We start from the raw sequence: 27,979 nt of genomic DNA, 5'->3' as shown, positions 1-27,979 counted from the left end.
CTAAGGAATCTTTTTATTGGCCAAGAATCCTTTATTTCCCCTTGTCTGTCTGCCAGAATCTGTTGACGTCCAGGGGTACAATCCAATCCCATCTGTTTACAGAAGCATTCACCACAGGTGGTCTTTTCCTCACCAGCCCGAGTCTGGGTGGGAATATGGTTAGTCTCCATCAGTCGGAGGCATCCTGCCCCACTCGTTTACTTCGTGTTTTCAGTCTCTGTCCTGTGAGTGCCCCCAGGTTTCACAATGGGTGTGTGTCTACAAACACACAAAGGTTACTGAGCTTCTGCCGAAACAGCTCTGCGTCTATGTTGCCACAGCCCCCTGCTATGTTCCTTCAAGGAACTGGGCTGGGCCGTCAGTTTCTCTCTTGCTCATAACAAGAGGCAGATCTGAGTTTGTGTAGGCTCTGGTTTTAATATAGTAATAAAATTTTGCCGTAATAAGGACTTGAAACCAAGGACCTTAAAGTGTTTCACTCAAACTGAGCCGTGTAGCCAGACCTGGGCAAAGAGTGCAGAGTATTTGCTAATTCTTTTCAGAAACTTACTTGGAGTCAGCTTTGTTACATCCACCTTTTCATGGACACTTGAGTGAGCTCTTCTTCTTACAAGCGTGTATGAAGGTCAAATTTCAGGCCCGGGTTTAATTCAGAAAAGAAAGTTATTTAATGAGTAACCCAAATTCATTTGGAGCAGAAACAAAATTAGTACATAAAGGTTAGATCATCCCATTGGGAAACAGATGCCATGTAAGGTTGCCAACGGTCCCATATTATTAGGGGTGTTCTCTACTTAAATAAAAAATCAGGTTTCCGGCAGCACTACACCTCTGGTTAAAGTACAGAATAAAAGGAGTCTCGTGTTGCTTTAGAAGGCTGACGGGGGGGGCAGGTGGGCCAGATTTGAGTGGTGGTGTGACCTAGTGCACAGGGTTGCAACACCACTCGGATTTGGCCTGGCCCACCCCTCTGTCATGCATGTCCTGTATTTTTGAAAGACCATATTGGCAACCTTAATGCCAAGTGACTTAGGTGACCAGTCACACAACTTGCCTATCCACTGCAAACAGTTTGTGAACAGTCTATAGGCTGATATTTCTTTGAATAAACCATTGATCAGTTTTGAATAGAGAATAAATTAATACATCATGCTGTGTTTGTGGGTGAATTACCAGCACAAAAACAAGGGTAAACTTGATGGCTAAATTGTCATTAAAATCTATTAGCTCTACTTGCACCATCCCGCTTGGAAAAATATCATTTATACCCCTTTTACAGATGGGTAAATTGAGGTACCGAGCAGTTAATTGGCTTCTTCAAGGTCAAGCTGCAAGTAGCAGAACTGGGACAAACGCAGCTCTTTGTTTTAAGTAATGCAGTCCTTAAACAGCCTCCTTCAGGAGACAAGCAAAGGGTTAATGAGACTTGCTCATAAAAGCACTCGATAACGCCCACTTATCACTCACACATGTATCCTACAATTACTGACAGTTGAGGTTTCAGCAAAAGATGCTTGTGGCAAAATGTAAATTGCAATTTGCTTAGTACGTGTTTCTTTCAGGGGGGAGGGGGGGCCTTTGAAAAAAGCCATTTGTGTTCCGGAGCTTCAGACAGTGCAGACCTGAAAATTAATGCTTCTGCCTATGTAAATTAAAAGAAAACCCAGTGTTGAAACCAGATCGCAGCAGGCTTAACATTCTGCACAGAGCGATGGCTTAAATACCCAGTGAGCTGGAAGCAACCTGACGGAGCGGGGTTTTTTGTGGCTGCCTGCCTTGCTTGAGACTCCAAAACTGCTGGTTGGATTTCTGAGAGGTACAGACGCAGCCGAGGTGAGTTGGGCTTGAACTTCTCTTTGGTTTGACACCCCGCACCCCCATTTCCCTCTGTTGTTGCATACTGGTTTTGCACCTGAACCCTTTTACCCCACTCTGAGACAGTGTTAGGAATTAAAGGCTGAGTCTCAGGTAGGAGGAATTAATGCTATTCATATAAATTGGGTGGATCAGAAGAGCACTCTAGATGGTCAGCTAGCCCATCCTCCTGACTCTTGGCAGAATCCCCTCGCTGCTAGGTGGATGTCAGTAGTATACCGACTGATGTCTATGGTCCAGGCATGGAATATCTCCAATTCCACAACGTCCCACGGCACAAGGTGTTGCATTGCTCCTCTGTTCTTAGCTGTCCATCTCTCCTCTATGCTGCAGGTTGAAGCTCTTTAGCATAATGCTGCTGGGACAGGCCAGGAATGTTGCTCATTACAGCAGGTGGGGGCTTTTTCCAGCGGTTCTCAAACTTCATTGCACCGCGATACCCTCCTGACAACAATTACTGCACCACCCCAGGAAGGGGGACTGAAGCCTGAGCCCCACCCCCCTGGGGGTGGGGCTTGGGCTGTGGCTTCGACCCCGAGCCCCAGCAAGTCTAACGCCAGCCCTGGCGACCCCATTATAACAGGGTTGCAACCCGCTTTGGGGTCCCAACCTACAGTTTGAGAACTGCCTCCATGTGCTCTTAGCTGAGGGTTGTGAGCGTACAAGCCATGGCAAAGTAGGAAGGTTGCAACCAGCTGTGAGCTAATTCATGTGCTGCATGCGTCCACACAGCGTATGTGAGGGGTGGTATTTATAACACATACCCAGGTTATACGTGGAGGGGTATTATGGTAGGCAGTTCTTTGTGGTTAAAAACCCCTATGTACTCACATTGAAATCGGGCTGAATTCAGTGCTCTGTACCTGGACCCCTTGGCCCTAGCTATGTGACTAAAAGGACAAGAGGCGTACGCTTCTGATCTGCGCACAGTGCCTGGGCACTGATCTGCCAACGTCCTTTGCTATGTGTTTCTGCCGAAGCCAGGCAGCAAAGCATGCCTTATTGTGTCACCCGGGGATGTGGCAGGTCCACAAACACCGACCCTTGTGTGTTTCATGTCCGGCCTAGCTAGACGTAACAGCACTTCACCCATTCCCATTTACACAGCCCTGTGCTGAGACTCCACTCTTCCTCTTTGGAACCCAGGAGGTGAAAGGCTGGTACATTAAACATTGCTCAAGGGCTTATACTTGGTCTGGTAGTGTGTACGCTGCCCTCTGCTGGATGAAATCAGAATTGCTCAGCAGCCTCCAAGATCCTATACAGCTTGCAGCTAAAAGAGATTCTCCTTTATCTCAGCCATTAAAGAGCTACAGCTGTGGACCAGGAAGGCCCTGTTTTCTATCACCTCTGCTGCTGTGACGTTCCAAAGGGTCACATCATTGCATAATATTGATAGTCAGGAAGTCTTGGATTGTGTCTTCACGAGGAAAAAAGGTGTGTGTTTCAAGTCATAATCAGTTAATCTGTGGTACGTTCTTTTTGTAGTGTCTCTTTCCAGAGCAATTACTGTCCACTGGCGCTTGAGTGGACACTAGCCTAGAAGGCTGGTTAAATCAGGATTATTATTATTACTAATAGTGCTTTGCACTCAGTGACATTTTGTATCCTTAAACTCTCCAACCGTGTTAGAAAGGTGGGGTGAGCATTATCCCGATATGACTAATGGGGAAACTGAAGCACCGAGGAGTGAAGTGGCTTAAGAACAGAGTCATGGCGCTCAGCCCCAGACCATAGTTCGCTACACGTTGATTCCTGCTGCCCTGCCCTGCCCTGCCCTGTGCTCGGGACAATCACCTGGCACTGATCTCTCCCTGTGGCTCTTTTATCTTTATTATGGATAATGGTGAATCATGAAGGTTGTTACAAGGAGAGGAGAAAAAAAATGTTGTTCTTAACCTCTGAGGATGGGACAAGAAGCAATGGGCTTAAATTACAGCAAGGGCGGTTTAGGTTGGACATTAGGAAAAACTTCCTAACTGTCAGAGTGGTTAAGCCCTGGAATAAATTGCCTAGGGAGGTTGTGGAATCTCCGTCATTGGGGATTTTTAAGAGCAGGTTGGACAAACACCTGTCAGGGATGGTCTAGCTAATACTTAGTCCTGCCATGAGTGCAGGGGACTGGATTAGATGACCTCTCAAGGTCCCTTCCAGTCCTATGATTCTATTAAACTAAGGAGCTAGGAAGGGTTGCTTATGCTGTAAAGCAATTGCTCTTCTTTTGTGGTTTATGTTAGAACAGTGTCTAGAAGTGGCATCTGAGGTCCGGGCCCCATTATGCTAGAGATTATGCATGTGTATATGGTGAGAGACTGTCCCTTTGTCCAAAATGGGGCGGAGGAATAGCTCAGTGGTTTGAGCATTGGCCTGCTAAACCATTGGCCTGTGAGTTCAATCCTTGAGGGGGCCATTTAGGGAACTGGGGTTAAAAAAAAAAAATCTGTCTGGAGATTGGCCCTGCTTTGAGCAGGGGGCTGGACTAGATGACCTCCTGAGGTCCCTTCTAACCCTGATATTCTATGATTTTATAATCTAAATAGACAAGGTAGAGAAAGGGCAGGAGGGGATGCAAAGCACAGGGAGGTTGCCCAAGGTAAGTGGTAGAGGTGAGACTAGAATCCTGCTTCCCAGTCTGGTTCTCTATCTGCTAGGCCGCACAGAGCTCCCTGTAGAACCCTCCCTTCGGATTCCCTTGTCTGAGCTTTGTCAGATTGAGTAACTGGTTGGGTCTGTGCAGTGCAAGAGTCTGAAAGCCAAGGGACACCTAGGGCTGTGTGCTGGGGATAAGCTATCCTCCTCTAAAAGGTTATTTACTGCATGTTCCTTTGCAGCATCCAGATCCCCTGTAGCGCTTGTGTGGGAAGGAGATTTATGCACTTGACAGGTTATTAATATTGCTTGAAAAATCCTTTTTACATTGTTCTGTCATGCTTAATATGGTAATCGGTATTGCAGCTTGTATTGCCGGGATGAATTGTGATTGAAAACCCATTAAGAATTTATGGACTAGTACTGAATTGCCAGAACATGGATTTGCCAAAATAGTTGAAATGCTTCCCCGGAAAATTAGACCTTGTGGGAAACGAGTGTGTTTTTCTCAAATGCAATCAGTTCCCACCGAATCCAGATTACTGGCAGCAATGGATCAAAGCCAATAAAAAATATTGAATGCGTATAGAATAGGGATCACATGTCTGACATTTGCTACCCGATGACGGTGGTAAAAGGTTCCTAGGGAACCTCCACTCCCGAAACACATTGCAGAGTATTCGTTCTCAGCAGTTCACGAGACCTTGTTCGTTGCTCTAACAGAATTTTGATGCAACTGATGTGATGCAAGTCCTGGAAATGCTGCAGAGCTGTATTCGAGCCTTTTGCGAGCACTTGGAGCACATTGTACCTTCGTGCTGCTTTGGCTGCAGTTCAGTTGGAACCAGCTAAAACATGGGCAGAGGCTTCGGGTTTTATTGGAGAGAAGGAAGAAGTCCTTTTGCATCACTCCAGTTTTAATGTCCCAAACATTATACTGCTCCAGCGTTGCCTCCTAATAATATGTTGGCCGGACATAGGGTGACCAGATGTCCTGATTTTATAGGGACAGTCCCAATTTTTGGGTCTTTTTCTTATATAGGCTCCTATTACTCCCCAACCCCATCCCAATTTTTCATATTTGCTGTCTGGTCACCCTAGCGGGACATTCCTTTTTTGGGGGGCGGCAGTGTGGTAGGGGTTAGAACACAGGACTGGAATTCAGGAGGCGACTAGCGACTTTCTTGGGCCCAGTTTGAAATGCCTTGAAAGGGACCTGATTTTCAGCAAGTGCTGAGCACTTTACCCTCTGAAAATTGGGCCCCTTTAAAGTGTCTCTAATTGAGCAGCCAAAAACTGATACCCAAAATCACTAGTTGCTCTTGAAAACCTCTGCTGTGGTATTAGACACCCAAGTGAAAACAGAGTGGTGCCTTGGGCATTGCAGTATAGAGCTCTGTTCCATGCAGTTATATAATAATAACAATAAGAGAGATACCTATCTCCTAGAACTGGAAGGGACCTTGAAAGGTCATTGAGTCCAGCCCCCTGCCTTCACTAGCAGGACCAAGTACTGATTTTTGCCCCACATTCCTAAGTGGTCCCCTCAAGGATTGAACTCACAACCCTGGGTTTAGCAGGCCAATGCTCAAACCACTGAGCTATCCCACATAGCGTTTCCTGGAAGCCCAGGCAAGTTGCTAACACAATTGAAACAAGACTGGACTCTTTGCAAACCCCTTTTAAGAGTACCTGGCACCTTTTGTGCACGCATGATCTTGTGGCTGGCCTTCCAGGCTGGAAGGAAAGCTGTGCCCATTCGGCTCTGCATGGCATCTCACGCCCGCGGTGGGTAAAACCTCTCTTCACATGTAGAAGTTGTGCAGTGTATTTCAAAACGATGTTTTTAATTAAAAGCGACATTTCTTAGAACTCCTGCTGGCAGCAGCTGTTATGGCTGAAGCGTAGTTTATGACACTGTTAATCTTTGCAGCCCAGGGCTGATGACTTGCAAATAATTATTCAGACAGTATTTAAAGTGGGACAAGGCAATCGACCGGTCTCAACATTAACAGTGTAAAGTTCATGCTTAAGCATATCTCCTTGTTGAATCCATGCTGGTTTAGGCTCTTGCATACAACCAGCTGTGTTTGTTCATGAATTCTGACTCAGCTGATCACCAATATTCCTCCCTCAAAAACCTCATGCTTTGTTCTTAATTTTCTTTTACCTCTTTGCTTCTTTATATTTTTGCTTTCTTTTAAAATCTGATCCTTTCAGACACTACAGTGCACTGTTAGCTCCCAATGACAGCCCTGGGGATGGGACGGGATGTATCATTTTTAGTTCCTGCTGTGTTGGTTTTTTTATTTTTCCTGTGGGATAACAAGAATGTCACATAATGATGGGGCCAGGTGCTGCTATGTGGCAAGCTAAAGATAACAGCAAATGGCATGGGACCAGGCAGCAGGATGGATGGATGTACAGTCAAGGCTATGAGCATATTTAGATGTTATTTCTTTGCCGAGCATGCTGGATGGACAGGATTTCTTTTTTGCACAGGTTAGAGCCGCCTTCTCACAAATGTCGATGGCTCATGAACTCTGTCACATTACTGTTCAACAGCTAGAGATGGGATTAGTGAGGCAAGAATTACTTCCAGCTCCTTCAGTTGCAAAATGCACGTGTGTGTAATCCACTTCCTTTTCCCTGGTACTGCAAGTCGCAGTCTGTTGCCTGGTGGTGATAGTCAAGCTGGCCCCCTGGTTTTCTTCCAGTAAGCACCAGTGTGGAGCCCACTGGAGGTGGTGCCTGCACCTCCTGCGTGGGAGCCTGGAGGGTTTTTGAATAGCAGTGGCCTTTGGGGAAGCATATGAGTCTGGTGCTGCCTCGTGCTCTGTACAAGAGCATAAAGGCAGAGAGGAGGCGGCTGCCACCCTCTTTCAGTTCCCTCTTATCACCCCTGGCAGTGACATGGAGCCTGGAAAATGTCCAATCAGCTAGGTCTTAGCTCAGGCTAAACTTCTTCAAACCCTGCCAAAGTCTGCAGGATGGAGTCTTCACATCTCCAGTATTTGACCACTGTGAATTAATCTGACCCACCTGGACTGAGCTCTACTAGTCAGACTCCACCCTCCAGACATGCACGCAGTACAGGGCTCTTTAACATGGCAGACTTTAAACCTGCAGGCTGCAAGCTCTGGCCCTCCTGCAATGGACTAAATTCCCTGAAGGCTGGACACAGCAGATATTTCTTCTCCCTGGGGTAATCTCACGTTCTGAGCAGAGGCTCGGAATGCTTGTCCTCCGCCAGACCTTGCACCTCACGAGACAGGAAGCTGAAATTCTGTCCTCCGGAACGGTCCATGAAAGTCTCATCAGACCCCGAGGACTCAAATTCCTGAATCCTACTAGTAACAAGCCAGCGTCATCGAGCAGACAGGCAATGCCTGAGACTGGCACAAAGAAAACAGCGCAAAGGAGATCCAGCTCCAGCATCAGCCCAGATTCCCGCAGCACCAAAGCTGATCTCAACATCACGATTGCATCCGGCATCAACACTCCCGGTGTCTGCGAGAAACCAGGAGGAGCTGCACCAAACACTGAAGCAGAAGCCCAAGAAGGACCTCCCATAAGAACGGATACAACAAAGCCTCCCGTGAGAAGTCCACCAAGTCCCACACAGGCTGGGGAGAAGGAGCAGCGTGAAATACAGCAGACTCCACTGGCACTGGTCCCAACTCCAACAATGCACCCCCTGGTGTCGCCTTACATGACAGCACTGCCCCAAAAGAAGTTTGCTCCTTCTTTCTGTTCCCAAAGAATGCTCTCCCCTGAGGTAAGTCATCAATATATTTTGTGAAGCAGCCTGCGATCCTTCCGGATGCAATGCAGTACATTAATATAACTTATCGGTATTGTGCCGCTCTCCCCCTCCAGCGCTGGGGGAGCAACCTGCTGCAATCTGTTTATGCTGCACATGTTCTCTCTGCTTATGTTCCATATTCCAGTTCAGATGCCTGTGACTGAAGTCAAGGTTGCTGGGCCCTATATTGCACATGTGTTTTTTTTAAACTTCCTGTTAGGGATTGTGCAGGGGGGTGAACTGCAGAAAAGGAAACCTTAATAAAATACCTAAAGCCACTTCTGTTGTGTGCTGAGTGCCGAATAACGCGTGTGCCTTAGGATGAACGTTTGCCTCCTTGCTTTTTCTAAATCTCCTTTTCCCGTTAAAACCAAAGGTCATAGGAACAATGAAAGGGAACAGTGTGTCCCTGCTTTGCCCATAGAAACATCATTCTTTTACTCAAAGTGCAAATGGACCAAGACCCGCTGTAATGATGCGGTTCTGGCGGGACCCAACTGAGAGTGCCAATTCAGGACCAACTGCTTAAACAGGACAGTTATGGCCCAAGGCTGGGGTTTTTCCACCTCTACGGCAAACCGAACCAGCCAGACAAAGAGGACTTTGGTCTCATCCCACTGGCTAATTCCCTTAGACACTCCAGTTTCCCAGTATCACCACCAGTGCCCCTCATCCTGGGGATGAATGGTTATGAAAACCAACACCCCAGTAAAAGAAAAAGATTCTCTCAATCCCAAAGAATCAAGCCCCAGACCCAGGTCAATATACACATCAGATCTTACCCACAAATCATGCTGTTGCCAATCCTTTAGACTCTAAAATCTAAAGGTTTATTCATAAAAGGGAAAAGATAGCGATGAGCGCTAGAATTGGTTAAATGGAATCAATTACATACAGCAATGGCAAAGTTCTTGGTTCAGGCTTGTAGCAGTGGTGGAATAAACTGCCGGTTCAAATCAAGTCTCTGGAGTACATCCCCTGCTGGGATGGGTCATTCAGTCCTTTGTTCAGAGCTTCAGTTTGTAGCAAAGTCCCTCCAGAGGTAAGAAGCAGGATTGAAGACCAGATGGAGATGAGGCATCAGCCTTTTATAGTCTTTTCCAGGTGTAAGAACCTCTTTGTCCTTTCTGTGGAAAATTACAAGCAAAATGGAGTCTGGAGTCACATGGGCAAGTTCCTGCATACTTTGCTGACTTACAAGGCGCATCTGCCTTCTCTCAATGGGTCAGTTGTGTAGCTGATGGTCCTTAATGGGCCATCAAGCAGGCTAGGCAGAGCTAACACCAATTCGTCTGGGATGTCACCCAGAAGCATAGCGTAAGACCGTATAGAGCCAATATTCACAACTTCAACTACAAAAATGATACACACACATAGACATCATAATTTATAACCAGCAAACTGTAACCTTGTCTTAGACACCTCATTTGACCCCCTTCAGACAAGATTCGGTGCCACTACAGGACTTTGGTTGCAACCATGTTCTATATGGTCCCAGATTATGTCAGTAACGTCATACCTGCCTAAGCAAACGTGCCCAGGATTTGTTGCAAAATGTGGGGTTGCTGTTGACTTTTCTAAAGCCACCCTCCCTCTCTCAATCTCCTGCTGCAAGGTGCTGCGAGTGCTACAGGGAACAGATGTCATAACGCTCCTAGCACATGGAGATAGTGGTGAGAAGCCACACTGGCAAATCGAACGCCTTGAGCGCAGGGCTGGGTTCTGAGGCTGGTTCTGCCACTGGTTCAGTGTGTGGCCCTCAGTGAGGCCCAGGTTTGGAAAAGCTGTGTGCTTATTGGTGCCCGGCTTCCAAGAATCTACGGCAGTGATGCACAAACTTTTCCAGTCCCGTCCTCCCCCACGTATCAGTAACACACACACCCCGCCCCCGCTTACTGCACAGCCAAGGCTTCCTCAGCAGGAGAGCTGGGGCAGGGCAGGGGGCAGAGCTGGCCTGGGGGCAGAGCTGGGCCGGAAGGCGGAGCAGGAATGGGGGTTGAACGGGGTTTAGGGACAAGCTGGCCTGGGGGCAGAGAAGGGCTGGAAGCGTGGTGCTCCCTCCCCATCCACCCACTGTGGGGCTGGACGGGCCTGGAGGCAGAGCAGGACTGGGGTCGGAGTGGGGTTGAGGGAGGAGCGAGGCTGGGGGCAGAGTGGGGCTGGATGCGTGGCACTCCCTCCCCACCCACCGTGGGGGTGGCCTGTGCCCCACTGCACGCTCCCCAAATGTTTCTCCATGCCACCCTAGGGGGCCATGCCCTGCAGTTTGGGGACCAATGATCTTAAGGCCTGACATTCGGAGCGGCTAGGCAACTCTAGCTTCCATGGACTCCAGTGGGAGTGGTGGGTGCCAGCGGGTCTGAAATCCAGGCCCATGGTTTCTCAAGTCGAATACCCAGAATTAGTGGTTCCTTCTGGAAATGTGGGCGTTAACGTCTTCCTGACTGTAAAATGGGGCTAAACCCTCTCCCTGACTGAGATAGTCAGTCATACAGCCCCTTGGTAACGTATGCAGTGCGAGCGCCATTGGCAGTTAAAGGAAAGGCTGCAGTGCACTTGAGAGTGATTCGGTGTCTCAGGGAAGCCAGCATCATGCTCAGGGGCCCAGGAAAAGGGCTGCTCGCTGACCCAAGCTGTGACCTTCTACATGCTCTGGACTGGGGCAGAGGGAACGCTGCTGGGACACCAGCTAGTCTGCGAAGCGTTGAGAACGGGAGGTGGCCCACAGTGTGGAAAGCTCTACTGCAGGGATCGGCAACCTTTGGCCCGCAGCCCGCCAGGGTAAGCCCCCTGGCAGGCCGGACTGGTTTGTTTACCTGCCGCATCCGCAGGTTCGGCCGATCGCGGCTCCCACTGGTCACGGTTCATCGTCCCAGGCCAATGGGGGCTGCGGGAAGCGGCCAGCACGTCCCTCGGCCCGCACTGCTTCCCGCAGCCCCCATTGGCCTGGGACGGCGAACCACGATCACTGGGAGCTGCGTTCGGCTGAACCTGCGGACGCGGCAGGTAAACAAACCGGCCCGGCCCACCAGGGGGCTTACCCTGGCGAACCGCGTGCCAAAGATTACCGATCCCTGCTCTACTGGGAGCCATTGCTAAGTAGTGTCAGGAGCAAGGCTCCTAGCAAGCAGCTGTTCATGCTCCAGCAGAACTAAGCCTCTGTGTTGTGTCTAACCAGACACAACTTGGCAGCCAAACAGGGTGCTAGCCCTCTGTGCTGCTACTAACCCATTCTTGTGATTTAAAGGGGTTAGTAAGAATCTCTTCCTCCGTAGGGTGTGGGGGAAGGGAAGTGGCTGCTCTTTCCTTACTCGGCAGACAGCTCGCAGGCCGATCGCTGGGCGCTGCTCAGAGGCTGGGTAAGCTGTTCTGTTCAGGTCCTTGGCCAGGAAGATGCAGCAGGGACTGGGAGTAATAAGGGAATGTAGGCTGTTGTGGGTTTTGCTGTCTCCATCCAGCTCTACCTGTAAATCTCAAATCTAATGAGAAGCCACTTCTGAGTGGAGCGGGGGATTCAAACCCCAAGTCATAGGAGTGTGGATGTGTTCCCGGAGTTATACTACCAACCTCCAGATCGGGAAAGAGGATAGAGGGTATGCACTGTGCAGGGAGATCAGAACAACTCGGTCTCCTAAAGCAGTAATTAGCGAGCTTCAGTTGCCAGCATATAAGCTGGTTGTAGGTCACGCTAGGACATGGTTTAGAGACGCGATTTCTCAATGCTACCTTAAATGACTGCATCTTGGAAGAGTGCAGTATTCAAGTGTACAGTTCTGTACTGCAGCAGCCGGAGGCCCCCAAGTGAGATCAGAACCTAGTGAGATCAGCAACCTGTGCACGTGCCTAGTAAGAGACAGACCCTGCCCCAAAGAGCTTGCATTGTAAATAGACAAGACAGAGGAAGGGGAGTGGAGATTCAGGGGGAAGAAAGGAAAGATGATTGCATTGTACAGTTGGGAGCTGAGGCAGAGAGAGTGAGTGATTTGCCCAGACGCAGTCGAGGAGCACATGGCAGAGCCAGGAATCAAACCCAGATCTCGAGTCTATGTGTAGTGCCTTAAATACAAAACCATCCAGTTCTCAGCTGGGTCCTAAGTCACAAACACACCTCACTTGTTTCAAGAAGTTCTTGAAGCATTAAGTAACTAACGTGGACCACAACCTAATGAAGTCCAGCATCCTCTGAAGAAGGATGGTCCTAGAAACTGGTCCCTGAACATGGAACTTTTTAAAAGGAGGATTTTAAAACGGGAAGCTAGTCATGAAGAACCCAAAAATCCACACTGAGGAAATTAAACTCCTTGGGTTTAGCATAGTATGTCCTCATACTCACACTGATAGTCACACAGGGCATGCATGCCCCTAGCAGAAAAGGAAGCAAAATAAAGAGGGGAATATAGAGTAGGGTTAGAGGACAAGATTTCAGAGGTTGTGTGAGCCAGATGGCTGTCCTTCAGAAGTGGAAATCCAACCCATGTGAAGTCAATAGAAAGGAACTTAAACTGAGATAGATGCCGGGTAAGATCAAAATTAAGGAGTGTGAAGATCAAATAGCCAAAGGCATTACAAATAAAGAACTAGAAATCCTCTAAGTGTATCAGAAGCTGGAAGCCTGCAAAATAATCAGTGGGCACAGCAGGGTGGCGTTAAAGGAGCAATTAAAGACTGTAAGAAACTAAATATTTCTTTGGATCAGTTGTCCCCACTGAGAGTGCTGAGGAGTGAGCTACTCTTTTCAGGCAATAAAGATGAGTAGTGTCAGAAGGAGGTGCTGGAACAAACCGGTTCCATTTTCAAATCAATTACAGGTTAATCGGTGGAAATAGTAATTACGGCAGCTCTGCTGTTCTGAATGGGTCGCTTACTGCTATATTGATAATACCCAGTATTTCAGCTGCTGGGCAGGATTTGTTTTCCTGTCTCTTTAACGGACCTCCGCTTTAGCCTCTTTTCTTTAAGCAAACAAAACAAAGAAAACAGTTTGCCAGAGAGAATGCCAGTGAGTTTCTCTTGGGAAACATTTGCTCTTCGGGTTCTTGGCTCTCTTCTTTTCGACCATGCGTATCTGGAGCCCTGTGTTCTTGGCATGAACCAAAAGCTGAGCGACATCTGGTCACCCTAAAAGATCTGTTTCTGAAACAACAAAAATCTCTTATGTGGCTTCTCTGGCTGCAGGCAGGCGGGGGCGGGGGGGTGTGCATAGTGGGCGGGGGAGGAGGGGAAGGAGCAGAGACGCTGTCCAGTATCTGAAATATTAGCTGTCAGAAATGCCGCTCTGCTGAGAAGTGGCGACCACGGCACCACCAGGCTTAACTTTGTGTGCTGATGCAGGAATGAGATGGGGATAAATGAGATGGTCTACGTGTCGAATTCTTGGCTACCCCATGGAACGGGTCTGCTGAACCTGGCAAGTCAGATCCACCAACTTAAATGTCAGTAATGCACTGAGACGCCCTTTTCTGAGCTCTCCAGTTGGTCATGTTGTACCTCTCTCCAGCAGGGCTATTTTAAGGGAATAGGACATGAGTAGGTTGCCAGGCTTTTGGGGTAGGCTTACAGAAATACCTCCTTAAATAGTGAATGTGCTTAATTCTTCCCATGCAGGTGTGAGATTCTGGGAATGGGTCTGTTCTGATTGACAAGAAATTGTATTTCCTTCACAATCTTGCTGCCAGTGACTGGGAAGAGAAGATTCTCGTTTCCCTGGAGAAAACCTTCTGGGTGACTCTATTTTCAGGATGGAAGGGGGTTGTTGTGCCCATTTTGGCATTTGTCAGTCATTGCACTCAGAGGCTCAGCTTTTCCCAGGACTCCTGCACTGCCTGAGGTTGTCTATGGATCTCTTTGCAAGCCTGTAAGAATTGTTACCCCTGGCACCCGCTTTGGAGTGAAACACCCTGAATTTGCTTCCAACTCGTTCAGCCACTTGCTGCTTCTGTCCCTGTTTTAACTAATGCCGGGGACAGAAGCACATGGGCGGATGTGGGCTTCTCCGCAGGGGCTTGCATGGCCATTTAGCTCTGATAGTGTCTTGTCATTATTGCAGTGCCTGTGTTTGGAGTGCAAGAGGCCCATGGGTTAGCTACCTGGGAGCCCAAGAAATCTCTTGACCCTGTAGGTGGGCGAGAAGCCTCTGTGTCCGTGGTGGACAACCTGCGGCCTGCATGCAGTCCATCAGGGTAGTCTGCTGGTGGGCCGCGAGATAGTTTGTTTACATTGACCGGCCGCAGGTACATGCTGGCCACCGCTCCCATTGGCCAGGAACGGCTAACCACGGCCACTGGGAGCTGCAGGCGGCCGTGCCTGCGGACGGTCAATGTAAACAAACTGTCTCGTGGGCCGCCAGAGGATTACCCTGACGGGCCGCCGGTTGCACACCACTGCTCTATGTCCAGCGCGTGCTTCTGTTGGCCAAACCTGAATTAGTCTGCTTAGATGAAAGAAAAAATAGAAGTTGCTGGGAGTTACAGTTGACACAAGAAAATGCAGTCTTAGCATGGCTAGAACATGAAGAACGCCTACCTTCTATCCCTGGCCATTCCCATTGACTACATGTAACTTCAGGCATGGCCTTGGGCCAGACGTGTCAGGCTGGGGTTGTTGAAGTTGGTGTCTGAACTACTGGCTTGATTTTTAAAGTTACAGAGTACCCACAAAAAGTCCTGTGGCACCTTAAAGACTAACAGATGTATTGGAGCATGAGCTTTTGTGGGTGAATACGTCTGATGTCATGCATCTGACGAAGTGGGTATTCACCCACGAAAGCTCATGCTTCAGTACTTCTGTTAGTCTGTAAGGTGCCACAGGACTCTTAGTCTGGATCTGTAAAAAGCAACAAACACGGCTACCCCTCTGATATCAGAGAACCCACAGTGGTCCCAGAGCTCAAAGGGAGCTGCAGGTGCTCAGCACTTCAAAAAGCGGGGCCTTAACCTCTCCCCCTCCATGTAAAATGTGTTTATCTGCCTCTCAGAGATGCTGTCCTAATGCTTGTACAGTATTGTACAGTAATGCTTGTACTTGACGGGCTGGTGCTCTGCAATTGCCAAGTATTGCTTCAGATACGGGTCAAGATGCATCTATAGCATAGCAACATTGAGTTTCTATGGTGACTGGCAAACCTGGAAGTAGAACTAATAATAATACTTAGCTCTTTATATAGGACATCTCATCAGTAGATCTCAGAGTGTGCTACAAAGGACATCAGTATCATAGCCCCATTTTATGGATGGAGAAACTGAGGCACAGGAGTAACATGATGAACCCAAGGTCATCCAGCAGGCCAGCGGCAGAGCTGGGACTAGAACCCAGATCTCTTGAGTCCCAGGCCAGTGCTCTATCCACCAGGCCACACTGCTCTGAAGAGCCCCCCCCCCGAGAGTTGCCTTGGTTTTATATACAGTAGCTGTTGTGGATCATATGTAAAAGCTTGTCAAAGCACTTTGTGAAGCCCAAGGATAAACACTAGTAGTGTGGTGACACTGAAGGGGAATGCAGCAGCTGCTCAGTGCTCAGCAGTAGTTAATGAATGTGCATGCAGCCTTGATAATAAATAGGGAGATTTATGTGAACCGTGCTACTTAACGCTTTGTCAACAAACAGATCATCTTTTTGCAGCAAAGCCCTCTCTGGAGGGAGTAAATACAGACTGCGAACTGGCAGCTCTGTCGGAGCAAGGGCTGGACCCTGTGGATACTTAAAATGAAGAAATTGTTTCATCTGTGGAATGCAGGTTTCTGTTCTCTCAATCTGTGTGCTGGTCTTAATGCTTGAGATAAAAATCCAAAATAGCTTCTGATTATTTAGGTGTTCAAGTTGCATCTTGGCCATATTGAGCTGGGAGTGGAATGCTTGAAGAGAGCTGCCAAGGGTTTCAGTCTTTTCTTACCGATTGCTCATTTAGGACCTTTCTTTAGAAGACACTGGTGGTCCTGAAAGCATTGAGATTGATGTGCCAAAGGGCTTTGAACATGGATCGGTCGGGATATATCAGATGATATAACTCGTGTCATTCTTTTTTGGTTTACTTCCTTCTTCCCCTGCTGTAATACTGGTGTAACTTTAGAAGCTGAAATTTCTTGAGGCACTAGTGTTATAATACTGCTTGCCACTTGAGAGCTGGGTACTGAGCATTTCAAACGGTGAGACAATTTAACACTGTTTCTAGCTCGAGAAGTTGTTGTGGTAGCAGCCTCTGAAACGATCAGAAATGAGATCGGTGTGTTTCAAGTGTGAGCTTCTTCTTGTCTTTTCATGTGTCTTTAAAGTGCTGAATAAACCTGTGGCCCTCAGTGAATAAATTGTGTGGGTTGTAAGGAAGGTAATTGAGTGACATGATTTTTATGGTCTCTTCGTGTGCATCCTGCCAAAGTTGGGAAGAATTGCTTGTGTAAATACTGCTGGGAATTCTAGTAGTTCATGGCTGAATATTTTTAATTTTTTGAAGCATTTCTGTTCCTGGGTGCATATGCAAAAATTAAAGATACTTTTAAAACGGGTGAACATCATTTAATCATCAGTAGATTCAACCCTGACAGTAACAAGTCTCAAACTTCAAGCCAATGTACGGTAAATCTCATTACCTGGGATTGTATAGCATGAAGAAAAATTCAGCTACATTTGCAAATGTCTGTTTCCCATCCCAGTTTTGAAACCATGACATAGAGAACAGTGAAGACTGGGAGAAAGTAACCGTGGGAGAAGTATTCTCGTCTTGTTTTAGTTTGTGCTAGTGATAGTGGCTTTCATTCTTATCAGGTATATGTATTCATTTACACTTTACTAGTGTAACTCAGAATCTTTTTATAACCTTGGTCAGACGCAAGTCCTGGCTTCTATGTTTAGAGAGGCTCCATTTATAGTGATGTAAAATCCCCAGTGGAAAGTCCTATGTAGTTTTCAATGCTGCACTATCCTCTCAAGTGAAGCTTTCCAATCACAGACTGTCGCTATGCAGGTATCTCTTATAATTCTATCGCGTTCTGTCTTTGGATTTTGTAACGGATAAAGTCCAGAGTTTTAGAAATTGATGCTCACAACGTGAAGAGATGTGGAATGAAAACAGTGAAGGACTCATAGAATACCATTATGTCTGTGCTCTCGCAGGTCTTCAGTGATGCTCCCGTGGGGTGTTGATGCTTGACAGGTGTGGCACATAACCAGTTTGTAACCGTAAATATTGGTGAATCATAGAAGTCAGCACTTATTGGTAATTTACTCCAAATTTGCCTGCCAACCTATACATTTTAAGAATCCATAGTTCTTGTATTCCAGGGCCTCAACGTGCGTTCCAGACATGAATTTAGCCTCAACACCTCCCTGTGAAGTAGGACCATTTTAGAGATGAGAAAACTCAGACAGAAGTGAAGTAACTTGACCAGAAAGTTTGTGGCAGAAGCGGGAATGGAGAATTAGTGATGAAAAGGACAGAGGGGAAGGAAAAGCTCTCATATGAAAAGAGATGGAAAATATTGGTATTGTTTATCTTAGAAAGTAGATGAGTAAGAAGCATAATGATATAGAGTGAGCAGTGTAGGGAAGGTAAATTGGGAACTTTCATTCTCTGTCTGGGAACACAAGGACAAGGGGTGCCATCAGTGAAACTAAAATGTGGGAGACTGAAAACCAAAAAAAGGAAATACACAGTGGAACTCACTGCCACAGAATGTTGTTCATTCCAAAAGCTTAGTAAGATCTAAAAAGGGCCTGGATATTGACATGGATCCCAGAAGCCAGAGTTGTTATAGATCAGGGGTAGGCAACCTAGGGCACGGGTGCCAAAGGTGGCACGCGAGCTGATTTTCAGTGGCACTCACACTGCCCAGGTCCTGGCCACCGGTCCAGGGGGCTCTGCATTTTAATTTAATTTTTAAATGAAGCTTCTTAAACATTTTAAAAACCTTCTTTACTTTACATACAACAATAGTTTAGTTATATATTATAAACTTATAGAAAGAGACCCTCTAAAAATGTTAAAATGTATTACTGGCATGCGAAACCTTACATTAGAGTGAATAAATGAAGACTCGGCACACCACTTCTGAAAGGTTGCTGACCCCTGGATTAGAGATTAGGAGACCACCTAATATGAAGGTCAGATTATCCCACATCTGCCTTAATGTGAGATTACTTGCACCTTCCTCTGCGGCATGTGATGCTGACCACTGTCAGAGACAGATACTGGACTAGCTGGACCGTGGATCCAGTCTGGCAGTTCCCATGTAGAGCTGAGTCCCGGTCCTGTGCTTTAGCTATGAGACCATCCTTCGCCTATTTTGAAATGTAGTTGCATTCTAGTTGTGCACGAAAGATGTTCTAGCACAGAGAGAATGTGTGCTAAGCATGTGCTGTCCTGTACTCCTAGTGTAAAAAAAAAAAAAGAGAGAGAGAGAGAGAGAGAGAGCAGCTGGACCTGGTTGTAGTGAGCTCAGATATCAAGAAACTCTATTTATAGTCAAGCAGGGTAAAAGCACCAAACGCTCCCATTGTACAACTAGCAGTTCTGTAGTGAACCTATGCGGCGTGGGGGAAATAGTTCTGCTCACGCTGTCACTGTCGCTTTCAATGTGACTGAAATCTGGGTTTGACTCAGTTAATAGTTTGATCACTCACTGATCCTCCTTCAAATCCCTCCTTAAGACTCATTTCTACTGTGCTGCCTACAGCATCCTGCCAGCTGATAATAGATAGGCAGGTGGTCAGCTGCGATTGCAGCTTCTGATAATACATACACTAACACATGGGCACACTTGTAAATGCATCTAAGCTCTGCAAAAACATGCCTCAATTTCTGCCGGCCTGTCCTCTCTTCCTGCTTGTTTCACTCGCTTGTTTTGTCATAAATAAAATACTAGGCTGGGATTTCAATGGAGCCCGAGGGAGTCAGGATCCAAATCCCATTGAATTTCCCTGGAATTTCAGCATTTAACTCTCTTGCGGCTAAACCCAGGGTTGTGAGTTCAATCCTTGAGGAGGCCACTTAGGGATCTGGGGCAAAAATTGGTCCTGCTAATGAAGGCAGGGGGCTGGACTCAATGACCTTTCAAGGTCCCTTCCAGTTCTAGGAGATTGGTATATCTCCAATTATTACCTTATAAAAAACTCTCTGGTGCAGGGGCCTGTATGTACAGCACCTGGCATGAAGTGGCCCTGACAAAGTTGTGGTGTCTGGGCACTAGTATGATGCAAATAATGATCAGTCTATTAATAGGAAGAAGACTCATGATTTTAACAGCCATTAATAACAGTTGCTTGCCCGTTAATAGTCAATATTCTTTTCCATGGTGGCCAGCTGCTAGCTTTTTGTGATCCTCTGATGCAGTGACCACAAAAAGGCCCTATATTTTTCTCTCCTTTTCCTAGGAGCAGGGAGCTAGTGGAAATGTCCAGCTTTGTCTCACTATGTGAACTCTCCTGCCCACTCGCCCCCACCCCCCCGTACCCTTTTACAGCTTTGTTTTCGGCCAAGCCGAACATATTCAACAGATGCAGGGTTTTAAATATAGAAAGCAGGTGTCTGCAGTGAAAGAGAAGTTCCTCAGTGCTTATCTGAAGTGCAGAGGGGCTTTCACCGGATACTCCTTTCAAAACAACCCCGTCAGAGCTGCTGCATCCTGACTGGGGCGATTCGGGCAAGCCTGTGTGATGTGACGGGTTATTAATAGCCCTCGGAAACGTGATACTCAGCTACTTCACTTCCCGAGAGGACAGTGGGGATCTGCTCCTCGTCAGGTCGCTTCCTCTGGGAAGGTTTTAAAAGGAGGAGAATAGAAGAACTGAGCACTTTGGCTGCAGGGCACTGTATCCACCTCCTCACTTCTAGCGCACCAGGAAGGAGTTTGTCATCCTGACACCCAGGGCTGGCGTGCCAGCGTCCTCGCTTCGGGTAAGATTTCAGAAGCATTTCCAGGCGCTGAGCTCGCTGCAGCGAGACTGGGAAAGACGTCTCTCGAAGCTGGGGGCTTCAGACAGTAGGGGGACCCTCTCCCTAGAAATTCAACTTCACTGCGCCCCGCGGATGCTGTAGGGAACCGCACCGTGTGATAGTGGCGGTTCTTTGGGGAAAATGTGAGGTGAGCTGCTTCTCTTCCTGACTCAGGCATGGGAAGCAGTAGCTACCTGCGACTCTCTTAGAGGTCACTGGAAAACTGCTGATTTACTCAGGGTGAGGACTTCCACACAGAGCACTGATTTGTTATGGGTTTGTTTGTTTTTTTTAATGTAAGTCACCCTTTGAGGGGTCACCAGTACAAATGGAGTGTGTTCTTAGCTCCCCTGTTATATTGCTGTCTTGCTGATTCTCATTCCTCCCCATCCCAGATTGGCGTAGGCATCAACAATGAAAGAGGAATGCAGTTCCTCTGTGCCAGGTTAGGAACCTTCCCTCTTAGCATTTGGAAAACTAGCTGGACAAAGGAGAGACCTTCTCTTGCTCCTCCCAGGCTGGTATCTCCAGGGAGCAAGAGGATAGCCTGCACATGCAGTCTGACTTTAGGTTGTACAGTGATAAGTTCAGACATGGGATCATTGATTGTGCTGGAATGCTACAGGCCGCTGACAGTTCTCACAGAGCGTGGTATCTGGTTGTCCTTGTCCGGTTTCCATGTACTGCCCGCCGAGGGTAAAACCCCAACAGCCTTACATTAGCGCAAAGGAATTCACACACAGTAAGTTTCCCAGGCAGGGAACCAAATTTCCACTGAGGTTCTGTGGAGAGTGGGGGTGACCCGTTGGACTGGGGCAAGAGTTGAGGGTGGGGGTTCTAATCTCTGCACTGCCTCTGACTCGCTGTGTGGAAATTGGTTAGTCAGTTAACCTCAGCTTGTTATCCCCATTTCACAGATGGGTAAATCCTTCCCCATCTCCTAGGAGCAGTGCCCTGAGTCATCAGTTGTTATTTGTGTACTGACTTGAATGTGCCAAGTGCTGCATAAACATGACACAGTTTTATAGGTCCACATTGCCCCACGTCAAGATGGTTTGCCTCATCAGAGGATTTGCAGGGCAGGGCAAGGATCTCCTCCTGTTGTGTCATTACACTGGGGAGACTGGACTAACAGTGGGGCACACCCTCAATCCCCAGAGGTCACTTGTCCTGAGGTTCTCCTCCTTGGGAGGGGATCTGTCCAACTATTATTCATCATAATAGATGCTTTGCTATTATGTCGCCATCTGCGAGAACTCCAGCTCAGGTAGGGACTGCCTCGCACAATGAGCGAAAAACCATTGCCAGTTGGTTGTTCCCCCACTCTCATTTCAGCATTGCTGCCATGTGTCATCTTCCGCCAAGTGGACGGTTTGACTCTCCTGCTGAAGGTGGCTATGTAAGTGTCGCGGGAGGGCTCACAAGTGGTGGCATTCTTAGGAAAATCTGCTGTGTCTCCATGTCAGTTTATTTTTCTGTCCACTCGAGGCTTGCTGGGTCGGTGTGTGGGCGGGGTGTTGGGGAGCATTGCGAGGATACTTCCTGCCGTGGGGAGCCACAGCAATTTTCAAAGGGCTGTTGCTGAAACTAGGGGCCGACGTTTGGATTTGAGGGTCTGGCGTCAGGCCCATTAATGGGAAAACTTGGCCCTGACTGAGTCGCCACAGAGCTAGGTAGGAGAGGATGGATAGGCTTGTGGTTCAGACACGGGATTAGGACTCAAGAGAGCTGACTGTCTGATTTTTCAAGATAACTCAGATTGCCAACATGCGGAGCTGCCTTGACAGTCTGGCTCTTCATCTTTCTGTGCTTGGGTTCCCCCTCTTTAAAATGGGGGTGATTGTACTTCCTTTCTCCCCCCGCCCATCCCTGCATCTTGTCTGTCTCTGCGGGCGGAGACAGGCTGTTAATCTGTGTTTACCCTGTGCAGAGTGCAGGGGGGCCCTCGTCTTGCTTGGGGTCTTCAGGTGCTGCAGAATTCGAATAGTAGCGGGCACGTAGCTCCCACTGACAGCAGGAATTGCTTTTAGCTCTTTCCCGCAGTTGGACAGCCCATCGCCCTCTCCCTCCATCATTAACCCCTTCATGGATGTTTCTCAGCAGTCTTCTGAGGCATCCGCTACATTGAAAGAATAACGGGGGATGCTGGATAATGCGGCATTAGCATGGTCTCTCGTGTAGTGTAAAAGGTAGAGGATGGCACTGAGTGGGTTACGCCTCTGATAGCCGCCTCCTCCCTCAGGTGTGCTGTGAAGCGCTGTGACAGTTCCAGTTGCTTTTTTGTGCTGCGTCTACACTAAGCGAGAACCAAACAAAGATGCTGCTCTGCTCAGCTGCCTCCCGTTTCAGTTTACTTATGTGCTTATGTGCTATTTCGAGTCTCTGGCCAGGCAGAGCTAAGCAGCCTGTGACCTGGGGAAGGTGCGAGTTTCAAAACAAGAGTCTGCTAGTGGCTGAATGGGGTGATCAAATGGGGAGGCTGCCTCCAGCCGGGATGGTGGGGAGCGTCTCCTTCAGCTAGGCAGGTCGTAGACCGCATGCTGGATGTCCTCCAGTCATAGAAATTGGGGAGCTCCTCCATTTCTCCCACGTTCACAGTCTCCGGACTGTCCACAGTTGTTCCATGCGGAATATACACAAGGGCTCTGTCTAGTTTCAGGGCTGTTGAGCAGCAGTGGCTTAAATGAGGGGCCATTGAATCTGGCTGTTCTTTAACAATGTGTTTGACTGTGAAATGCACAAGAAAATCCTCACAGGGGCTGCCTGAAAAATGCTCCAGATTCTCTCTCTCTCTCTGAAATGAGTCAGATTCAAGAGGTCACTGAAGCACTGGGGCTTTTACCAGCTCTCTTGGGAGACTGCTCCACAGCCAGAAATTTCCCCAGGGGAAGGGATTTTAGCTCCATTTTTCTTTTCCTTAATCTTCTCCCATTACCGTTCGATAGACCCCTATGGACTTCACAGCTTTCCAATACAGGTGGGCAGCTGTTGTGTGCTGCCTCTTATCATGTACCCCAAGACCTGGCTGTTTGGAGCAGCTGTACATGTCAGCAGTGATTATGGAGTTCTCATCAACCCTGGTTCCCGAAACCACCTGCATCCATCATGTACCTATACTTCAATAGGAAAAGGCTTGTTATAACTGCTCTGCACTCTCCCTTCCCCAGGATGGCTATTGCTGACGTATGTCTCTGGCATGTTCCTCACGCCCCTTCTTACAGCCTGGATGTTTCACGTTGCTGCTGCCAGTTACTTATTTGCACACAGGGACACTCGCTGTGCTGTCAGTCTACCTCTCATCCACTAATAGCTTTATTAATAGGTTTCCAGCTCCTCTGGAGGCTTCTAAGTGGAATGCGCCTCTGATTTCATGCTTCAGGAACAGGCACCGACTGAAGAACCAAAAAAAGAGAGAGAGAGGAAAAGCTTAGTTGACCTAAGAGTATTAGAGGTGCATTTGCTTGACATTAACCATTGAGCGGTGTCAGTGTCATGTGGCTGCTTAGGGCAGGCTGACTGGTTACAAGCAGAGTGAGTTATTCAGGGCAGAAATCGTGTGTGGTTTCTCCTACCCTGCTGTGTTGTGTTTGCTTGGATACTAGCAACTTAAAGGTAAGATACGGATAGACGTTTCAGATACTCTTTTGTTCCCTGCGTGTGTGTAATAAATTGCATGCAGTTGCTTGGAAACATAGCCAGACGTGGCTATAAAGTCCCTAATCTCAGATGTTTCGTTACAGAGGGTTAACAGCAAAATACCTTGATGCTGGAGGGTTTTTCTCAGCGACGGCCGGCTCAGATCAGCTTTAATTGTGGCAGATGGTACTTGCATTCGGAGGATCCAGTCCCACATCTGTATTCCTAAGGTGGCATTTAGGGCAGCTTCTCTGTCTTGGCAGGGTGTCAGTGTGTGTGTTGCCCAACAGAAGGGGGAAGATAAGCGCAGAGTTCACCTTGTAAGGTGGGTAAAATGGCTTTTAACCATTTCCCTTCTATCTGGGGCAGTAGGTGACTGCACTGAGCAGTGATTAGTTTTCTAGCCCACGAGCCTTGCAGGGACACGGCGCTGTACCAGCTGTTGACTGCACTTTTTGAAACTGGTCACTTCCAGCTTTCCAAGCCATAAATAAGGGGTGAGTGTGAGCTGCTTTCCTGCCATGGCTCGCATTGCTAGCACTGCTGCTACTTCGTAATGCCATCTCTCTTTAAATCGCATGTTGGTTGTTTTTAATCTCCTGCCTATCCTGTAAATCCAGGCAGAGATTACTCTCGCCTTCCTGCCTCCCCAGCCTTTTGTTAGCAGCCTGTTACAAACCAGCTTCCCAGCAAACTTGCCCTACTAAATCAGCTGCCAGCTGAAATGAATCCTCCTCCTTGGTTATGTTTATTTTCTTTCCCCCACTGCTTTCCCTCCCTCCGCTGCTTAGCTGGCCAATTGCAAACTGCCCCCTGAACCACAGCCTGAACGTGCCCGGATAATCTTGAAGCAGAAATACATGGCACTCAGCAGGCACATTGTGCAATTTTGGTCTTCTGTGCTTTATAGTATCTCCTGGAAACACGCCCAAGTGGTCTTTACAGCCCAAAGTGCTCTGTCTAGCTGGTGTCAATCAACCAGAGCTGGGGGATGAGGTGAGGTGAAGTTATCTGTCTGACCTCCATTGTCATACTACCTGAGCACCTCACAATCTTTAATGTATTGATCTTCACTGTGTCCCTGTGTGAGGTGGGGCAGTGCCGTTACCCCCATTGTACGGATGAGGAAACTGAGGCACGGAGAGACTTAGTGACTTGCCCACGGTCACACACAGAGTCTGTGGCAGAGCAGGGAATTAAATGGAGTCTCCCAAGTCCTATGCTGGCACCCTAGTCACTGGGCCATCCTTCCTCCATAGAGTCAACTAAGTTGGCTTTGGTTTTGTTTGGTTTTGGAGTGGAATACAGTATTTCCGATGGAAAGGAAACCAGGGAGCGTGCTACTTATATCCAGCTACAGCCCAGTGCTCTTTCCACTAAGAGATGGTGTGTCCAGCTGGGAGGAGATGTGGTGGTGTTTATTTGTGCTGCTGCATTAAGTAGGAGCCCACTGTGCGAAGTGCTGTGCAAATGCAGACCAATGTAGAAGGGAGGGAAGACCCTTATTTTTATTAAATAGCATTTATTAATGACGATCCTTCTCAGACCCAAATAGGAGAGAATCCATAGGGATTGTCGCAAAGGGCCTTCCTCTAGTTTGCTTTAATTTGGGCAGAGAGAGGGGCATTCAGTGCATCACAGTTAGATCCTTAATTTCTCCCTTTTTCCTTGTCCCCAGCTCTGCCTGCCCCCAACCCTTCCATGGCAGGGCTGCCCTCCATCTGGCAAAGGACTCTCCCACAGGGGGGACCTGCAGACCCTATCAAATCTCCCCTTCCTGGCTGAGTGACAGGAGTGAGGTACTGTCAGTGCTTGGAGACAGCAAGGCTGGGATGAGTGATCTACCTTTGTTGACCTTTTGGTTCCAGCCACTTCTGCGCAGGCCTCAGTAACCAGTCCGTCTCCTTTCTGAAACGCTGCCGTTTTTCATACCCGGGAGTCCCGGCTGGCTGCTTGTAATTGATGAGGCTTTTGGGCTGTGAAAAGAGACATTTCACCTGGACCAACCAGCCCATTTATCATTGTATCTTGGTTACTCATATGGGCCCCAAGATATTAGTGCCTCACAGTTGCTAATGTGTTTATCTAACATCCCAGTGCTCGTATCCCCAGTGTACAGAGGGGGAAGTGAGTTTAAGGGACTGACTTACTTAAAGTCACACTAGGAACGTGGCAGAGGCAGGAGTTGAATCCAGGGTCCCGCAGCCTCCCTCTCTTTCTATGATGGTCTCCTTGGTATCTTGCTTGTTAGAACGGACACTTGGCTTTTCAGGGTATCTGGGGTCTTTGTGGCTTTCAGTGGAGTTGCAGAGGCTGCGATTGTGAAAATGCTGTCGACCTGCCTGAAAATAGGGCTAGGGCTCAGGCAGAACCTGCCGCAAATCGCCCCCAGCCGGCTCGTTCACACAGAGCCTGTTGTGTGTTTGAGTTACTCAAAGGCAGTAACGAAGAGCTGGAGGGGGACTCGGTGTGCGAGCTGGGCTCAGTTCCCAGCCCTGCACAGATATTTCCTGTGTGACTTAGGGTAAGTCAGTCACCGAGTCTCTCTGGGTATGTCTGCACAGCAAAAAAACACAACCCCCAAACCTCACAGCAGTGAGTCTCAGAACCCCGGTCAACTGACTTGGGCTCATGAGGCTGTAGCTATTTGGGCTAAAAATAGCAATGTAGATGTTCCCACTCAGTTTGGAGGCCAGGCTCTGAGACCCAGCCCCTCACCGGGTTTCAGAGCCCAACTCCAGCCCGAGCAGGAATGTCAGCACTGCTGTTTTTTAGCTCTGTTGCACAAGCCCAAGTCAGTTGACCTGGGCTCTGAGACTTGCTGCTGTGAGGTGGGGCTTTGTTTGTTTGTTTGGTTTTGCTGTGTAGACATACCCTCTTTGCCTTCCTTCCCCCTGTAAAGTTGAGTTACTTCCTCCCTCCCAGGCGTGATGTGAAGATAAAACCCTTCAGTGATCAAGGCCTCAGATACTAGGGTGTTAGGGCCATATATGTACTTAGTTAGAAGAAAACTTCAGGCTTGAAAGCCCTTTGGTAGGCAGGCATAATTTAGGAGTCTCCCTCTCTTATAGGGGGAGCGTTGGCCTTTTGTGATGCATCTGGCGTCTGCTGGCCTAAAGAATCTGATCTTTTCTTTGGACTTAAAATTATCCACCCTGTGAGATCTTTTCCCCCTCCTTCCCCCAGGAACTCGAAACCCTGCCCCAGTGTTTTCCCTGTGCTGTAATCCTTGACATCTTTCCTTGCTAGGTTGGTTTGCTCCTCTGGACGCACAGGCTGCCTCAACATTAGAACTTGCTGTGTTGGATGAGATCCGAGGGCACAGAGCTTTCACCATGACCTGTGGCGTAAGCCTCAGGCAGGCAATACATCCGTAATGGCCATGGCCAATTGTGCAGCACTGTATCTTTGGGGCGGTGACGGGGCACTAGTTGTGTCTGCAGAGGGAGTGGGGTAAGTTCTTCTGCTGTTCTTTGCTGAGTCCTGAGTCTGGATTGTTCCTGTGGCTGTCTGGGCTAGGAGGGAAGGGTGTGCTGTTAGCACATACCGGTTAACACATGCTAGCTAACCTGTTTGAAGTGTCTGGTGTACTTCGCACAGGTTAGATAACGTGTGCGAACATCACAGCACAGCTCAGGAGGCAGCATGCTGCGGGGGACGGGGCCCTGGACTGGTACCCAGGAGACCTAAATTCCATTCCTAGCCCAACATATTGGGCCGTGGGGCAGTTCTTTCCGCACCTTGGTGTGTTTGTCAGATAGTCCTTACGCCGCTTCGTAAAGTGCTTTGGGATCTATGAAAAGAACTAAGCAGCTGTTACTTCTAAATGCCTTTTTAAAAGGACCCGTGTGATACTGTCCTGACATACCCAAGCCCGTGTTCAAATCCTGCTCCAGTATTGACTCTGTAAAGGATGGACTGTTGCGGGGTGGATCAGACACAGGGGGCTGCTGGCACAGCGTGTGGGGACAGAGGTGTGCTGGAGCATGGAAGTGTTCAAATGTGGCGGGGGGATTTAATGGGGAAATGTATAACCCTTGTTGCTGTCCCTTTAAATCATACAAATGAGGAATGGTATTGTCCCAGGGCGAGGGAGACCTTTCCTAACAGCTGCCTTCCTGCGCTGCTGCTCCTGCAGGGGGAAGCTACGC

General features: G+C 48.2%; 1 protein-coding gene across 10 annotated transcripts in view; it reads left to right on the top strand.

Moving 5' to 3' along the window:
* The window catches only part of PTP4A3 (protein tyrosine phosphatase 4A3), a 162,075-nt gene that overhangs the window by 94,943 nt on the left and 39,153 nt on the right, over nucleotides 1-27,979 (top strand). The window contains exons 1-2 of one of the 10 annotated variants that reach the window (XM_039522541.1): nucleotides 19,958-20,153; nucleotides 21,528-21,591. The exons of 3 other annotated variants lie outside the window; for them this stretch is intronic. The gene's annotated coding sequence lies outside the window, so the exon portion shown is untranslated. Of the gene's footprint in view, nucleotides 1-19,954; nucleotides 20,154-20,203; nucleotides 20,341-21,527; nucleotides 21,592-23,614; nucleotides 23,805-23,932; nucleotides 24,154-24,307; nucleotides 24,326-27,979 lie in introns of those variants that run through there. 6 more of the 10 variants (XM_039522539.1, XM_039522538.1, XM_039522547.1 and 3 more) reach the window with 6 other exon arrangements.

Source organism: Mauremys reevesii, linkage group 2 (assembly GCF_016161935.1).
Source record: "Mauremys reevesii isolate NIE-2019 linkage group 2, ASM1616193v1, whole genome shotgun sequence".
Taxonomy (NCBI): domain Eukaryota; kingdom Metazoa; phylum Chordata; order Testudines; family Geoemydidae; genus Mauremys; species Mauremys reevesii.
The sequence above is the reverse complement of the archived record's forward strand: the minus strand, read 5'-3'. Positions and strand labels throughout refer to the sequence as shown.